Genomic DNA, 18,493 nt, shown 5'->3' on the forward strand with positions numbered 1-18,493 from the left:
TCTATCTCTGATACATGTACCAAGAGATATTAAGGTCAATGGTAAGACAATGGAATTATTTCATTCACAGTATCTCACCATTTTGATAGTTTCATTATCACATATTGCGTAAGCTAGCTAACTCTTTTCCTGATTAGGGCTGTGTCGTAGCTGTTTTCGTTCTGACCAACGTCAGGTCTGCCAGATCACCAGTGAGGCCTAATTAGGAGTTTTACGCCCTTCATTTACAAGCGCTTGGAGACAAAAGAGACTGCACACGGGCCGTGGGCAAATCACTTTATCTGATGTAATGAAACACAAGGCAGTCTTTTATACCATTTACAACAATATGTAACTCTATGGAGCTCATGTGGCCCCCACCATCACTTCAGGGTCAAACATTGTTTATAATGTACCCAGAACACGTTGTGGCTGACTATTGAGAACATACATGATAAGAAGCGTATTTCCCTTGAAGACTAGACAGCCAAAACTGCAGTGTCATAAGAATAAGAAAACATAGCAATGAAAGGCAAAAGGCAATTGAAGTATTAAAGGGAGATAAAGGGATATAAAGGCATACCATTAACCCTTCTATATCAATTCCCCCTTTTGTAAATGGTATAACCTTTGCCACAGGGTCAGCTAATGTCCACAAAGGAGCTACTGTCTCATGGGTCTAGTACCCATAAGGGGGCTTCCTACCTGCTTCGCCCATCCACCCTCAGTGTGGACACTCACTTTCCCCATCAGCAATGGCTATCTGGGGTCTATGATACACTACAGAAGGTTCAGCCTTAGATTCTTTTATTTACACATACATTATCCAGTAGCTTAAGTAATACATATATTAGCGCTTTTACGGCTACATAAAACAATAAGCAAAACAACAAAATTTGCATACAAGTCTGTACAATGCCAAAAAAAATCCATCCTGCTATGCCATTAAACCAATTTGCTGGATTTAAAAAAAGAATGTGTTACCTCACCAGGAGTCTCTGTTTGCACTGTGTTGTTTTAACCATTGGTCTCTAAGTTCACCTATTTTATCTATACTGGCCCTGATCTGGTGATTGCTAGCAGGGTCAATATAATTACAACAGGTGGGACCAATTATTTGACACATTCCTCCTTCACATTTGTACCTTAGGCCGCTTTATATTAAACTGAAACCAGGGATTAGCGGCCCATCCGATTATAGCCAATGAGGCAGATATATCACAGGGCACATCTTTTCCCCAAAACCTTGATTGAGTCCAAGTCTCATTGTGTATGCAGTGTAGGGTTAATACCTTCCATGGCTCCAGAGGTAAGGCTAAGTACGGCATAGTCCTCGCAGATACAGGGCTGTGTGTACAGATCCAACAGTCTTTCGGTTTCTGCCCTTCCATGTCCTTTATGAGAAGAGCATGATGCAGAATAAGTTTGTTGTCCCAGTCAGCATTTAAGAGTTTGTCCTGTGTCTCTGTAGAGTGCAGTAACCCTGTCACTGCCAGCAAGGTGATTAGGAGAACAGTCATTCTGCTGTTGAAAGGACCTTCTTGCAGTGACTGGCGTGGATCCAGGAGGGCTTTACCTCACGTTTTACTGAGGTGGATGTGGTCAGCTGGATTTGGAAGGGGCCGTCAAATCGTGGGTCCAGGCTCCTTCTCACGTGTCTGCGTATAACCACCCAATCACCTGGATTCAGCTGATGCACATCTGCACTGGCATTAGGATCTGGAAGGGATGAGAACACATGTTTATGCACCACATTAAAGGGAATCTTTCACCCCTTTTTTGAGATATCATATAATGATATCATTCAATTGTGTGTCACATAAGGATTCACTTAGTACTTTTGCTTCCCCCTGACCCCGCACCTTTCATGCATAAATACCTTTTTTATATCGGTTCAGATGTATGTAAACTGCCGCTGTCCGGTCCGCTGGGCGGGGCTTATTCAACTGCTCCCCCCCTTTCTTGCTCTACACAAGAAGAAATGCCTAGAGCAAGACAGGGAGGGGGGAGCAGGTGAATAAGCCCCGCCCAGCGGACCGGACAGCGGCAGTTTACATACATCTGAACCGATATAAAAAAGGTATTTATGCATGAAAGGTGTGGGGTCAGGGGGAAGCAAAAGTACTAAGAGAATCCTTATGTGACACACAATTGAATGATATCATTATATGATATCTCAAAAAAGGGGTGACAGATTCCCTTAAATTCTTTCCTGCAAGACCTGGACGTAGGCTGTTCTAGAACCGTTTTGCATTTGTAGCACCTGTGGGAAGTACAGACCAGTCTTTGGTGCACTACCAAACAGGACTTCAAAAGGAGACAAGCCTGTCTTTCTATTTGGAGTGTGTCTGACTAAAAAGAGTGCAAGAGGCAAGCACTCTACCCAGCTCTTTCCTGTGTCTGCCATGGCCTTTTGAATTTTCCGTTTAAGTGTCCCATTTAGTCTTTCCACTTTCCCACTACCTTGTAGTCTATATGGTGTATGAAATGCTTGCTGTACACCCAGGGCCTGCATGACTTCCCTCATTATTTCTCCCATGAAGTGTGTACCCCTATCTGTTTCTGTGGCTTCTGGGACACCATACCTGCAGATCAGTTCTTTCATCAGTTTGTCTGCAGTCGTTTTAGCATTTGGACATTTTACAGAATAGGCTTCCGGCCAACCAAAGAAGAGATCTACACATACTAGGACATTTGCATACACTCCTACCTTGGTAGCTGTATGTAGTTAATCTGCAGTCTCTGAAACGGGTAGAGAGGCCTAGGTGTCGCTTTCTTAGAGACTTTTACTGTTTTACCTGGGTTGTGCTGTGCACAGATGAGGCATGATTGTACAAGTTTCGCGGCTGCGTAACTGAAACCAGGAGCGATCCAGAAGGCATCCACCATGGCACACATGTGACTTTTTGAGGCGTCAGTGGGGACATGTGTTGCTTGCGCCATGATTGGGAACAGGGACTTTGGTAGGCACAATTTATCCTTATTCTCCCATACTCCATTTGAGTTCAGCTCAGCTCCCAGTCTCCCCCGGTGTACCTTCTCTGTTTGGGCAGCTTTTTGCTGGAGGGATTTCAGTGTGGCTGGAATACGCTGACTCCCCGCCACCGTCCACTGCTCCCTAGGCCGCCTTGCAGCTACTTTAGCAGCCTCGTCCGCCCTTCTGTTGCCCTTTACCTCCACGGAATCACCTTTTGTGTGTGCTTTTACCTTGACAATGCCAACCTGGACTGGTAACATCAATGCCTCCATCAATTGTTTCACCAGCTCTGCATTCTTAATGGGCTTACCAGCTGATTAGCGACTTTACCTGCAGCGGCTCTACACGCCTGCGTGAGTGCCTTCAACTCAGCCTCCTGTGCCGACATGTGAGGAGGGAGTGGTGAAGCTCGGATTACCTCATGCGAGGATACTACTGCATATCCAGTGTAGAATCGTCCAAAGTACATCTCTACACTCTCTCCTCTTTGCTGTGTCACGTTAGTCAGGACTACAGACTGCTCTGTTTGTTCCACTGTAGCCCATTGTCTTAGTGACTCACCGTATGTCTCCCCAGACCGTGCAGATTTATCATCCATGCCCCAAGCCTGATTCTTTGCCACATCTGTGTGTGTCTTAATTATATGTCCTAGTGCGTCACCTGCCTTTAAACTCACCAACTTCTCTAGGTCTGCCCAGGTACACTTATATGTCTCCTGTATTTCCTTTATGTGTCTGTAAAACGGGAATGATTGGTCCTCAGGGTCAGGCAGCTGCTTCAGCAAAGCTAGCTGGTCAGAGGGGCTCCAGGGATAATACACCTGCATCTTTCTTATTCTAGTCGCCCCTCTGAGGAATTTCAGGACCCCATAATTGCAACATTTTCGGGCTCCCTTGAGACTCCGTCCAGGCTTCACCCCAGTTCTGCCTCCACCCAAACCCGGCCTACACCCCTCAAACTTTCCACAGTCCCACCGCCCACTCTTGGAAAAACTCTTCTGCCCCGTCCTCACCAATCACATAGTAACTGTTCCCATGGAACCATATCACATAACCATCAGCTTTTGTTTCGACCAAGAGATTTTTTAAGCCTGTCACCATGACAAGGTAGACTCTTTTGGCAGGGCCCTATTCTACTCTGCTCTAACGTTTCTTAAATTATCCAATAATCTTTTTAGTTATATTTTTCATTTATTTTTCTTTAAGGGAATGTGTCACTCTATATTGTTTTATCTAACTGAAATCAGATTGTTATAATCTTTTGTATAATCTGTATTTCTAATTGCAGATTATTGTATTCTGTTTCCTGTACATTAGGAAGCTGCTCTCTTGCCTGTTTGGAGATATGGACATTAGACATATACATGTATGTATCTCATAAGAAATTATAGGGGACTCTATTTCCTTGGGAGAGTTTTCTATTCGTGTTCTCATATTTAGTGACATGCAGATGTCATTGTGCAGGAAGGGGGAAGAGGTGAGCTGTGACACCATCTACTGTGAAGTCTGTAATCTCTCATTATAATCCTGCTTGTTATGATATTGAGGTGGCTGCTAGTAAGGGATCTCTTCTAGACATGCCAGTCTATTAGAAAAGTTGTTTCTGTTTATTATTTTATGATATAAGGGGTGACTTACTTTAAAGTAAATTCTTGCAAAACTTTATAAACTATGATTAAAAGGATTGGCCATGTTCTGGTTATTGTTGATGTGTTTAAGATGATAGAGCTCTTACTAATATGGCCTCTTTTGAATTTCAGCACCAAATATGAAATATGGGAAATAGAAATATAGGCTATGCTGAATTTCTGCACTAAATGCCTTTTAATCATCTCACATACATATTGCATAACAATAACCAGAGAGTGGTCAAAGCCCAATACGTAAAAGCTTCATAACTAGAGTTGAGCGATACCGTCCGATACTTCAAAGTATCGGATCGGAATGGATCGGCCTATCTTAAAAAAAAGTATCGGTATCGCCGATTCCGATACCGGAAGTCCCATTCAAGTCTATGGGACTTCCGGTATCGGAATAAGAAAAACCCTATTTTTGCCTTGTACAGCCTCTCTGGGGTCTGTACGGGCCTTTCGGGGGGCTGTGCCGGCCTGCCAGGGGGTCTGTGCAGGCTCTGGTGGTCTGTGCCGGCCTGCCGGGGGGCTGTGACGGCCTGCCGGGGGAGCTGTGCAGGCTCCGGGGGGCTCTGCCGGCCTGCCGGTGGTCTGTGCAGGCTCCGGGGGGCTGTGCCGGCCTGCCGGGGGGCTGTGCCGGCCTGCCGGTGGTCTGTGCAGGCTTCGGGGGGCTGTGCCGGCCTGCCGGGGGGCTGTGCCGGCCTGCCGGTGGTCTGTGCAGGCTCCGGGGGGGCTGTGCCGGCCTGCCGGGCGGCTGTGACGGCCTGCCGGGGGGGCTGTGCAGGCTCCGGTGGTCTGTGCCGGCCTGCCAGGGGGCTGTGCCGGCCTGCCGGTGGTCTGTGCAGGCTTCGGGGGTCTGTGCAGGCATCGTCCGATGGGACTACAAGTCCCATCGGGCGATGCCTGCTACAATGACAGTGATTGACACATTAGCCAATGATGGGACAGTAGTAGTCCCATCATCCGGCTAATGTGTTGAATGTAAAAAAAAAAAAAAAAATTACATGCTACATACATACAACATGCATACTACATATATACTACATGTAACATACATACTACATATATACTACATGCAACATGCATACTACATGCATGCTACATTCATACTACATATATACTACATGCATGCAACATACATACTACATATATACTACATGCATGCAACATACATACTACATATATACTACATGCATGCAACATGCATACTACATATATACTACATGTAACATACATACTACATATATACTACATGCATACTACATACATGCTACATGCATGCTACATACATACTACATGCATGCTACATACATACTACATGCATGCTACATACTACATGCTACATACATACTACATGCATACTACATATATACTACATGCATGCTACATACATACTACATGCTACATACATACTACATATATACTACATGCATGCTACATACATACTACATATACTACATACATACTACATGCATGCTACATACATACTACATACATACTACATATATACTACATGCATGCTACATACATACTACATGCTACATACATACTACATATATACTACATGCATGCTACATACATACTACATATATACTACATACATACTACATACATGCTACATGCATGCTACATACTACATGCATGCTACATACATGCTACATACATACTACATATATATACTACATGCATGCTACATACATGCTACATGCTACATACATACTACATATATACTACATGCATGCTACATTCAATACATTCATACAATACATACATAGACATACAGTACATATAACATAGAGTAACATACTTACCAATACTTGTCACATTGTTCCCCGAAGCCATTGTCGTGTACGGAATAAATATTAACATAACAAACCACAAAAATACTCACCCATGATCCGAAGCAGTCCACGAGTGTGTCCCACGACGATCTTGGGTAGAGAACTGCAGCATCAGCTGATGCTGCCGCTCTCTACGGGCTGCAGGAATCCAATGACGGAAGGTAGGTATCCTTCCGCACTGTATTCCTCCGCCACTTAAAAAAAAAAAGTCCCTAGTCTCACTTTATGGTAAAAGCTGTGTGGGAATTTCCCACGCAGCAATGGCATAAAGTGAGACTAGGGACTTTTTTTTTTTTAAGTGGCGGAGGAATACAGTGCGGAAGGATACCTACCTTCCGTCATTGGATTCCTGCAGCCCGTAGAGAGCGGCAGCATCAGCTGATGCTGCAGTTCTCTACCCAAGATCGTCATGGGACACACTCGTGGACTGCTTCGGATCATGGGTGAGTATTTTTGTGGTTTGTTATGTTAATATTTATTCCGTACATGACAATGGCTTCGGGGAACAATGTGACAAGTATTGGCAAGTATGTTACTCTATGTTATATGTACTGTATGTCTATGTATGTATTGTATGAATGTATTGTATGTAGCATGCATGTAGTATGTATGTAGCATGTAGCATGCATGTAGCATGCATGTAGAATATATGTAGTATGTATGTAGCATGTAGTATGTATGTAGCATGCATGTAGTATATATGTAGTATGTATGTAGCATGTAGTATGTATGTAGCATGCATGTAGTATATATGTAGTATGTATGTAGTATGTATGTAGCATGTAGTATGTATGTAGCATGCATGTAGTATATATGTAGTATGTATGTAGTATGTATGTAGCATGTAGTATGTATGTAGCATGCATGCATGTAGCATGCATGTAGTATGTAGCATGTATGTAGTATGCATGTAGTATATATGTAGTATATATGTAGTATGTATGTTACATGTAGTATATATGTAGTATGCATGTTGCATGCATGTAGTATGAATGTAGCATGTATGTAGCATGCATGTAGTATGCATGTTGCATGTAGTATATATGTAGTATGTATGTTACATGTAGTATATATGTAGTATGCATGTTGTATGTATGTAGCATGTATGTAGCATGTAATTTTTTTTTTTTTTTTACATTCAACACATTAGCCGGATGATGGGACTACTACTGTCCCATCATTGGCTAATGTGTCAATCACTGTCATGGTAGCAGGCATCGCCCGATGGGACTTGTAGTCCCATCGGACGAAGCCTGCACAGACCACCGGCAGGCCGGCACAGCCCCCCGGCAGGCCGGCACAGCCCCCCGGAGCCTGCACAGACCATCGGCAGGCCGGCACAGCCCCCCGGCAGGCCGGCACAGACCACCAGAGCCTGCACAGCCCCCCGGCAGGCCGGCAGAGACCCCCGGAAGGCCCGAAATGACGGCGCATCATGATGCGCACACACCGCGCATCATGATGACGTCAGGCTGTCAATCAACTTTGAACTTCCGATTCCGATGCCGACATCCGATATTGAAAAAATATAGGATGTCGGTATCGGAATTCCGATACAGCAAGTATCGGCTGATACCCGATACTTGCGGTATCGGAATGCTCAACACTATTCATAACACAGTCCCACTAAATATTTTACTAACTAAATCTATTTTCAAAATAGTCATTTAGTGAAATCCTTTGGTCAATTGCATAATGTGCAAAATTACAGTGCCAATAACAAAAGAAAAAACAAATAAAACAGACAAAACAAAGACAACACATATAACAAACGCAATGAAAATAAGGTCATTTTGTGAGATCAGAGAAACATAATATAAAAACAACAAAGAGTACTGCACATGATCTAAGGAACTGAACCATGTCTTTGCTTCTGGTCACCGGGCACCATATACTAGTAAGGGCATTCTTCCCTGATGGCGGCCCTGTTCCTGCCTATCCTGAAATGACAATTGTTGTCAATTTATACTACATACCAAGTATGTAGCTAGTCTGCATAGATCATGGGATGTCAGACATCCATTCCTGCTACCTATAGTTGCCATTTCATCTAAGTATTCACTTAATCTATATTAAAGGGAAACTGTCACCCTCTGGGACATATATGACCTATTAATATGGGCACACAAGTAATAGGTTCTAGTCCTATCTGTATGCCTCATATTAACGGTCTTGTTGTGGAGAAATGTTAAATTATGTCTTTATGTTAATGATTTCTTCCAGGCTCCGAGGCGTTCGGTGCCTGGAAGAAATCCCTGCCCTCTGTCCTCATTACAATACTACACTCCTCCAATCAGCATCAGTTATGGCCCCAGAATCCTGCGAATGCGTCCTGCACCTTTTTGACGCGTACACCATTGGTCACTGGAGCGGAAGGTGCCGGCACCTGTGCAGAAGATCCCTGAGAGCCGTGTCCATAGAAACAAGGATAAGGTATGTATTTCTGAGGGTGTGCAGGGTGCAGGCGTAGGATTCCAGGGACAAAACTGACGTGGACAGGAGGGAGTTAGCATTACAATGAATAAAGGAGGCAGGGAATTCTTCCAGGCAACGCAAGCCCTGGAGCCTGGAAGAAATCATTAACATAAAGTCAGAATATAATATTTCTCCACAACAAGACCATTAATATGAGCCATACAGGTAGGACTAGGTTATCCTTTCCTGTATGCCCATATTAATATTTCATATACGTCTAGGGGGTGATAGATTCCCTTTAAAGCATATACACACATGTATTTATTCTTATCTATCTAATAGGATGATGATAGCTGTCCAGACCTGCATCCCACCATGCTATCATCCTCAGTGACACAGTGAGGGGCTACGCGCCCCTTTCTGCTCTCAAGCTAATTACTCATCTAAGAGTGCTACTCAAACTGTTGGGGTGCAGTTGTGGTACCCTATTTTCGGAGATGATGTCCTCCATCCAATTATCACAAAAGCTGAAAGGGTCTTCAGGAGAGGTGAGTAGTCGAGCTTGGCTATCAGACGGTCAGGGGCGTATCTAGGGGGGGCAGCCGGGGCAGTTGCCCCGGGCGCAGCCAGCAGGGGGGCGCAGTCGGGACGCCTAATACAGCGGTCCGCAGTGTCCTCCTTGGCGGCTGTGTTCTGCCGCCCCCCCGGCCTGGGAGTCGGCGGTTCTCTGTGTCAGCTGTCAAGCTGACAGTCGGCGCAGAGAAGGAGCGCGTGCCGGCTCCCAGGGAACAATTGTACTGGCGTCTATACAGACGCCAGTACAAATGAAGCTCTGACCGCCGGGCCAGAGCGACGTCAGCAGCGTGATCAGGTCATGTGATCACGCTGCTGACGCCACTCCCCGGCGCCCAAAGCAAACGCTGGTGGTAAGTGTGCTCCTCTGTGGAGCTGAAGAACCACCGAAGATGGGAGATGAGGGGGAGTTAATGAGTGGAGATGGGGGGGATTTGTAGAGGGGATGGCGATTAATGTGTGGGGGTATTTAGAGTGGGGATGGGGGTTAATGTGTGTGGTGGATAATGAGTGGGGATGCCATGGGGTTAATGTGTGGGGGGATTTGGAGTGGAGATGGGGGTTATTTAATGTGATGGGGGTTAATGAGTGGGGATTGGGTTAATGTGTGCGGGGGTTAATGAATGGGGATGGGGGTTAATGTGTGGGGGCGTTAATGAGTGGGGATGGGGCTTAATGTGTGCGGGGGTTAATGGATGGGGGTTAATGTGTGGGGGCGTTAATGAGTGGGGATGGGGGTTAATGTGGGGATGGGGGTTAATGTGTGGGGGTATTTGGAGTGGAGATGGTTATTTAATGTGTGGGGGATTTGGAGTGGTGATGGGGTTAATGAGTGGGGATTGGGTTAATGTGTGTGGGGGTTAATGAATGGGGATGGGCGTTAATGAGTGGGGTTGGGGTTAATGTGTGGGGGTATTTGAAGTGGGGGTGGGGGGATTTGGAGTGCTGATGGGGGTTAATGAGTGGGGATTTGGAGTGGGGATGGGGGGGTACTTAATGTGTGTGGGGGATTGGGGATGGGGGGATTTAATGTGTGGAGAGATTTGAGGACACAAAATAAAGAGTATGTATGAGGAAACAGTATGGGGGATTGGTGCAGACAGTTTGGGGAGCTAATGGGTTAATGTAAGTGGATACAGTATGGGGAGTCAGGGATATGTGTGAGCAGACAGTATAGAGAGTGAGGGGGTAAATATATGAGGAGACAGTATGGTGAACAGGTGGGATGCTAGAGGGGAATAGTGTGAGGCGACAGTATATTGCAGATATTTTTATTTAGGGGCATTATAATGACACTTCTATCTTTAAGGGCGTCGTGTGGAGATTTGCTGCAGAAGACCGGAGAAGATGGACGTCTACAGAGACGAGATGTGGATGAGAAAACTCATCATGGGGCCTAGAAGAAAAGGTGACTGACTCCAGAGATGACGACATCTATAAGGTACCTGGATGTAAATGTTATTTGTGACACTGACTTATTCTCATGTTTTTATTTGTTAGGAACATTAAAGGGGTTGTCCAGGTTTGTACGGAGTCTGCAGACATTCTATGTGACTGCAGACTTCTGAATTCTCACAGTGCTCACTGAACGCTGTCAGGATTCTCTCATGCCGGTAATTTACATACATGCGGTCACATGCTGACTAGACATGTGTGGCCTCACTCAATGAAAATGAACAGAGCGAGGCCTGGCACGTCTAGTCGGAATGTGGCCAGAAGTATATAAATCACATACTTGTGCTGACATGACTGTACATCGGCAAAGGAGAATCCTAAAATTGTGCAGTGCATTCGTTGTGAGAATTCAGAAGCTGCAATGTCAGGATTCAGCTCTGCAGGCTCCAGTAGTCGTCACACGGACAATTCACTCATATGCGATTTTCATAGGTATGGTCCTGTGACAACGAGCTTCTCTTCCTGCTTCTCTCAGTTTTTTACTGAACATTGAGAGCATTAGGGAGAGCAGCTCATGGGTACATGGCTAAGTGTGCAAGTCGCATATGTACTTGGGCGGGGGGGGCGCTGAACCGAATTCTTGCCCCGGGTGCCAGAAAGCCTAGATACACCTCTGCAGACGGTCACCTCTGTAGCTGTAGTGTCATTCTTCCTATGGTTCTATTCAGGGGTGGACAGGGGCAGAAATGTTGTTGGTGCAACTTTTGCAACTGCACCTGGCCTAAGAGGTAAGGGGACCCATTTCCACCCCCAAAGCTGATGAAATTGAGCGCTATGATGAGGTATTGGACTGAAGAAAAGCATAAAGACAGAATATAACATTTCTCTACAACAAGAAAATTAATATGAGGCAAACACGTAGGACTAGCATAACATTTATATTACCTGTATGCCCATATTAATAGGCGATATATGTCTAGGGGATGACAGATTGCCTTTAAAGCATAAACACACATATATATTTATTCTTATCTATCTAATAGGATGACGACAGCTGTCCAGACTTGCATCAAACCACAAGAACCACTCCAGAGTAATCCCTGGAGAATGCTATCATCCTCAGTGACACAGTGAGGGGCTATGCGCCCCTTTCAGCTCTCAGGCTATTTACTCATCTAAGAGTGCTACTCAAACTGTTGGGGTGCAGCTGTGGGACCCTATTTCAGAGATGATGTCCTCCACCCAAGTCTCAAAAAAAGCTGAAAGGGTCTACAGGAGAGGTGGGTAGTAGTAGGTTATCAGATGGTCATGTCTGTAGCTGTAGTCTGATCCTTCCTATGGTTCCCTTCAAAGGTGGACAGGGGCGGAAATGTTATTGGTGCAACTTGTGCAACTGCACACAGGCCAAGAGGTAACGGGACCCATTTCCACCGCCAAAGCAGATGAAATTTTGCGTTATTATGAGTTATTGGGCTGGTCATTAGCATAAAGACACTATATAACATTTATCCACAAGTCCATTAATATGAGGTATACATGTAGGACTAGCTAAACATTTCTATTACCTGTGTAAGGGGGTGGCATTTCTATGGACAGTAGAGACAAACTGCCACTTTAAAAGACAGAACCCCCTTGGCTAGAGCAATTGGACATTCTGATCTCCCCTGCAACAACACTGGTTTTGGTGTGTTCTGCCTGCTAGGAGAGGGGAGGGGCTGTGCTTCCAGGGAGTGTTCTGAGCTCGGATTCTGAAGGAAGCTGGCGTGCTGGATTCTGTGAGGAGAAAAACGTACAGCTAAGAACTGACTGAACCTGTGGGATTGTGTATACGCTTCTGGGGATAACAAAGGTGGTTTTTCCTGTGTTACTGCGAAGAGCCACGAAGATATACAAGGAAGGAACAGGCGTGGGATCTTCACACAACGACAAGACCACATTGCACAGAGCTACCAGGGAGGACGTGGCATCATTTTGCAGAGAACTGCAGGGGGCCCCCAGAAAGGAACTGCAGCACCAACTTCACCGTGAGTGTTAACCCCGTGTGCGCACGTGTTTAGGGCTTAGGATAGGCTGCAATAGACAGAGCACAGGCTATAGTTAGAGTAGCAGTATACTGTGCTTTATTGTATTGTTTTGCCTTTTGCAAATTACACTGATCTGTAATAGTTGGTGCTCCGTGCCATTTGTACAGCCCAGCTAGAGAATATCACTTTTGTAAATTGTTTTATGTCATTGCATACCCCTGTTTACACTTTCCTAACACTGCATTCCTTGCCTGTAAATAAATTAACCCTTTCTTGTCTGCACCTCATCTTGTGTACCGTAGTCTCCCTGCATTGTGGTGGTCCCCTGGCCATCGCTTCAAGTGGCGCTGCGAGCAGGGTGACTATCACCAAGATGCAGGCAGAAGGAGGCAAGAATGCTAGTGTTAGTGGGGATGCTGTGGGCATTGGTGGAACCCCTGCAAGGACACTCCCTATGGGCACCATATTTAGTGTGCTTCCGAAATTGGATGGCAATAATATTCCCCTGTCTGATTGGGTGTCCATGCTGCAAAGAACCCTGAAGATTTATAACATCAGCACAGACCTTGAAGTGGGTATTGCGTTGACTGCCTTGGAGGGAGAGGCCCGTAAAACGTCTGTCTACAGCCAGAACTCACTCATAGTACACTGAAGAAGCTAGTGAAATTCCTGGAAGAGATCTATGGTGAGACTGCTAGCGCAAGACACGTCCGCACCAAATTTTTCTCTAGACTGCAGCAGGAAGAAGAAGGGATCTCTCAGTATGAGACAGCACTGCAAGAAGTGTTGGCAGAAGTGCAAAGGAAAGAGACGGATGGCCTCGGTGGCATGGGCTCCACAGACCGAATACTCCAGGAACAATTCATTCTGGGACTCCATAGCACATCCTTGAGGAGAGCGCTGTCAGAATGGGTCCGTGTGGATCCGACTCTTTCATTCCATCAAATCCTAGCAGAAGCAGTGGCCCGAAGCAAGGAAGAAAGTTACGCGTCTGATGTGATGCGTGTCCAGGGTGCAAATACTAGAGGAGACCCAAATCATCAGGAGGTGCTGGTCCAGGTAGTGCATGACTTGCAGCAGTCTCTTGTCAGTGTGCAAGATAAATTAACCTGGATGGAGCAAAGAATGGGAGAACAACAGTCTGACTTAATGCACTCATATAACCATCCTTCGACCCGACCTTTAAGGGGGCAGTGAGTGCAAGCTCCCCCTACCAAGCATCAGAGGCACGAAGACAGGCTCGGGGTGCCCCTCGGTGAAGAGGAGGCATCCAATGCTGGGAATGTGGAGGACAAGGGCACCTTGCCAGGGACTGCCGGAATTATGCTCAAAGCCAGCAACAGCTGCCATTAAACTACCAACCCCCGCAGTAACGCGGCACTCTGTGGGGAAAGCAAGAAGAGAGGCCGCTCCTTATCATAATGAACACTTGATTGCTGGGAGTCCCATCCTGCATGCTGAATTTGAGGGCATTCCAGTGGATTGCTTGGTAGATACCGGTTCACAAGTGACAACGATGCCAGAATCATATTTCAAACAGCATTTTCAGACATTGGCCAAGCCAGAGAAGGAGACATTGATCTGGTCATTTGCTGCCAATCAACAGCCGATCCCGGTCACAGGGGTTGTGTGGATGAATATACGAATCTGCGGGCAAGAAGTAGGAGAGAAAGGGATCCTGCTAGTCCCTGAGCCCATCAAAGAAGATGTGCCTGTAGTACTGGGAATGAATATCCTATGAGAACTCGATGAGATAATGTTCACCAAATGGGGACCCATTTACTGGAAGAAGCCTGCCACACACAAGCCTACTCAAGAAGCCCTTCAGCGATTCATCCGTGTCTGTAGGATGCAGAAGAGTGTGCCATCTTATCAGGCAGTAGGGGTCATCAGGGCCCCTGGGAAGGAGTCTGTAATCCTGCCTCCCGAGCGAGAAAGTATATTACACCTTCCAGTGGGGACTCATTGCAACCTTGACGGGCGGTGGTGATAGTTGGAGGTGATAGTTCAGCCTGTGGTAGGCGGAGAAGCGGACCAAGAAGTCATGATAGCTCGTACGATAGCTGTGGTTCAGCGAGGACACGTCCCCATAAGAACTTTGAACGTGGGCCCCGGGGAAGTCACCTTGCCATGGGGGACAGATCTGGCCCGGGTGTACCTACACAAGGGCGAAGTGGTGAGTCAGAGATGTCTTTATTGCTGATCGAAGGTGCAGGGTGGACCCTAGCAGTCGCTGCGGGGCCCGAAGAGAAGCCATCCCCAGAGTGGAATGGGCGAATCATCCTTGACCAAATGGAAGTGGATGTGGCCGTGGCCGAGAAAGACAAGGAAAAAACTGCATCATTCTCCCTATGGGATTGTTTGAGTTTAACCGGATGCCCTTTGGCCTCTCCAATGCTCCAGGCACGTTTCTATGGCTGATGGCTGTTTGGGACACTAAAACTTTGAGGCTACCCTGATCTACCTGGATGACATCACTGTGTTCTCTGCCTCGTTCGAAGACCATCTTGCCCGGCTTGGACAGGTACTTGGAAGATTGCGGGCTCATAACCTGAAGGTGAAGCCAAAGAAGTGCCACGTCTTCAAGAGAGCGATCGAGTGCCTGGGCCACATAGTGTCACAAGACAGAGTTCTGCCTTCACCAGAAAAAGTGGCTGCTATCCAGAAGTGGTCAGTCCCTCGCACCGTGCGGGAACTCCAGGCCTTCCTTGGACTCTCCGGGTACTACCGACAGTTTGTCAAAGATTTCGCAAAGGTGGCGGGTCTTCTGAATGAAATGCTGAGGGGGACCACCGGATTGCCGAAGACCCAGTGCATCCTCTGGGACCAGAGGTGAGATAAAGCCTTCCAGGATATAAAGAATGCTCTTACTTCAGCCCCGATTTTGGCCTACGCAGATTTTGATCAACCGTTTCTGTTGCACACAAATGGTAGCCTTCAAGGACTCGGTGCAGTACTTTCCCAAATACAGGATGGACATGACAGAGTCATCGGGTATGCCAGTAGGTCCCTGCGAGACAGTGAAAGAAACCCCCATAATTACAGCTCTTTCCGGTTAGAGCTCATGGCCCTCGTGTGGGCCATGACAGAGAAGTTTGCTGGCTTCCTGGCAAGGACCAAGATTCAAGTTCGAATGGACAATAATCCCCTAGCCCACCTTGAGAATGCTAAATTGGTGGGTGGCTCGCCTGGCCACGTTTGACTTTACCATCCGTTATCGCTCTGCTACTGAAAATGCAAATGCCGGTGGCCTGTCACGAGTGACCATAGAAACTCCAGTGGGGGATCTCGATGAACAACTCGAAGAGGAAGAAACCCCAGACTTCCATAAGTTCAAGACCCCAGTGGTTGCAGTCCAGTTGAGTAGGGGGGCCTGCGCACTACCCCAATCTCTAGGGAGAACCAATGAAGAGTGGGGAAATGTTCAAGATGAAGACGGAGGGCTGAGACAGATGAAATGCTGGGTAGCACAGAAGCGGAAGCCAGGCAAACGAGAGAGATAGCCTGGATGCTGAGATGAAGAGTGTCTTACACCAGTGGGATAGGCTGGAGGTGCGAGAATCAGTGCTATATCGCAAGAGACAACAGCCGAAAGATACTGAAGTAAGGTGGCAGGTGGTCATCTCAGGGGCAATGTGAAAAATGAGGATGAATGAACTCATGGAGATCAACATCCAACACTGTGGAGACACCATCACATGTTTCTCAATGCAGTGATTCTGGAGCAAAGCCCCCATCCCTTATGGGAAACATGTAAAATATGCAAAACACAAGCCGCGGAGACACCGTCACATGTTTCTCAACACAAGGATTGACTAGCCAGGTCTTTCCCCGGGAAGGAACAACCACGGGAAGGGCAGTCTCCAATGAAGGAAACCACCTATGCCAAAACATGGTATCCATCCACAGACAGCTGTTTTTTTTTTTTTTTTTTGCTTTTTTTTAAACCATTCAGGTTAGTTATAAACAAATCAATATAAGCTCATCAACTTAAACATCGTTGTTTCAACTCTCATCATCATGGTTCATATTTATGTTAGTATAACAAACCAAGGGTATACACAAAAGACATCCTGAACATCAATAAACATGGATTTGATCAGGTGCTGCCATTTTTTAAATTTCCAGACACTCTCTGCATCAGAACCACTACCGCCTTCGCTGTCTAATTTATAAATCAAGTATAATCTAGATAGGATCAGCCCGACACACTTATTCACAGATACATGCTTCTCTTTGAAAATTCCTAAATTCCTCACATCCCACAAAATCTGCATCACACAAGTCATAATTAACCATAGGATTCTATTTTTCACACGACCACATGCACCAATTCCAAACATCGCAACTCGCCAGTCAATAAAACTCACACCCGCTAACTCCTTACACAACCCACCTACACACTTTCACACACTGCACGCGTAATCACAGTCCCACATAGTATGCCACACAGTCTCACATCCACCACATCCTTCCCTCGGGCACACATCAGTTCTGGTCAGACCTCGTCTCTCCTGAATTTGTTGCACAGGCAAAATATTGTGCAAGGACATCTATACAATATCCCTTTGTCTATTAGACATTTCGTGCGTTCCCAAACTCTTCCATGCAACCAAAACTTCATTCCCTCTCAATCCCACAATATTACATTCCACATCGTTCTTACGTATTATTTTCATCACATTCTTAGCCATTGTAAAATCATTCATCGGTACACTCAGCAAATCATGCTTCCTCACAAACTTCTCAATCACCTTATACCAGACCGGACACTTGAAAGCAACAGGCACTCTAGCATCCCTCTTTCTCCAACATAAGCCATATAACATCCAACCAGCAGAATAACTTGCCATATACGCTCCCTTATTTCCTTTATTCAGCAAAATAACAACAGTTTTGATATACTGAAGCCCCAGAAAAATCTCAATGTTTGGAAAGGCAATGCCACCATGGTGACACGCCTTGAAAAGACTCTCTCTCTTAAGTTTCTCTATTTTACTGCTCCAGAAAAAAAGTAAAAACTAACTTTTCCACTCTTTTTATTTTCCTACATGATGGTGGAAAAACTGTTGCAATAAAAAGCAAATTCGGAAGAATCACCGCTTTTATGACCAAAATCTTACCACTCAAGGTCAAGTCTCTCAGTCGCCAAAAATTTAACTTACGCTCTATGCGCAATCCAAACTCCTCCCAGCTCTCCTTACCTTCCAAGTCCTTATTAAATAATACTCCCAGTACTTTGATAGCACCCTCCTCACACTTTACCCCCTCCATTTTAACCCTGTCATCCCTAAAACATTTAAAACTACATTTATTCCAATTCACTCTAAAGCCAGATGCACCACAGAAAAACTCCAGAAGCAACTTAACCCTACTCATAGACGCAACACTCTCACTCACAGCCACAACATCATCCATATATCCAAGAACTTTCACATGCTTCCCACCACTCCCAGGTACCAACAAACCTCGCATCATTTTATCACGTCTCACCAAGCACAACAAAGGTTCAATCACACATACAAACAACAGGGGACATGGGACACCCCTGCCTTACACCAGACTTAATATTCACTTTCTCACTCAACCACCCATTAACAAGAAACTCACTTGACACACAATCATACAAAGACATTATCCCATTCACAAATTTTTGAGG

The 18,493-nt window shown here is 45.8% G+C and overlaps 1 long non-coding RNA gene across 1 annotated transcript in view; it reads right to left on the bottom strand.

Annotated features, from left to right (window-relative positions):
• Positions 1-262: 262 nt before the first annotated feature.
• The window catches only part of LOC141056364 (uncharacterized), a 64,833-nt gene continuing 46,602 nt past the window's right edge, over positions 263-18,493 (bottom strand). The window contains exon 3 of the long non-coding RNA XR_012221623.1: positions 263-1,698. This is a non-coding gene — a long non-coding RNA (uncharacterized lncRNA). The remainder of the gene's footprint in view (positions 1,699-18,493) is intronic.

This window comes from Dendrobates tinctorius, unplaced genomic scaffold, assembly GCF_039654945.1.
Source record: "Dendrobates tinctorius isolate UK_male_01 unplaced genomic scaffold, ASM3965494v1 ptg000197l, whole genome shotgun sequence".
Taxonomy (NCBI): Eukaryota; Metazoa; Chordata; class Amphibia; order Anura; family Dendrobatidae; genus Dendrobates; species Dendrobates tinctorius.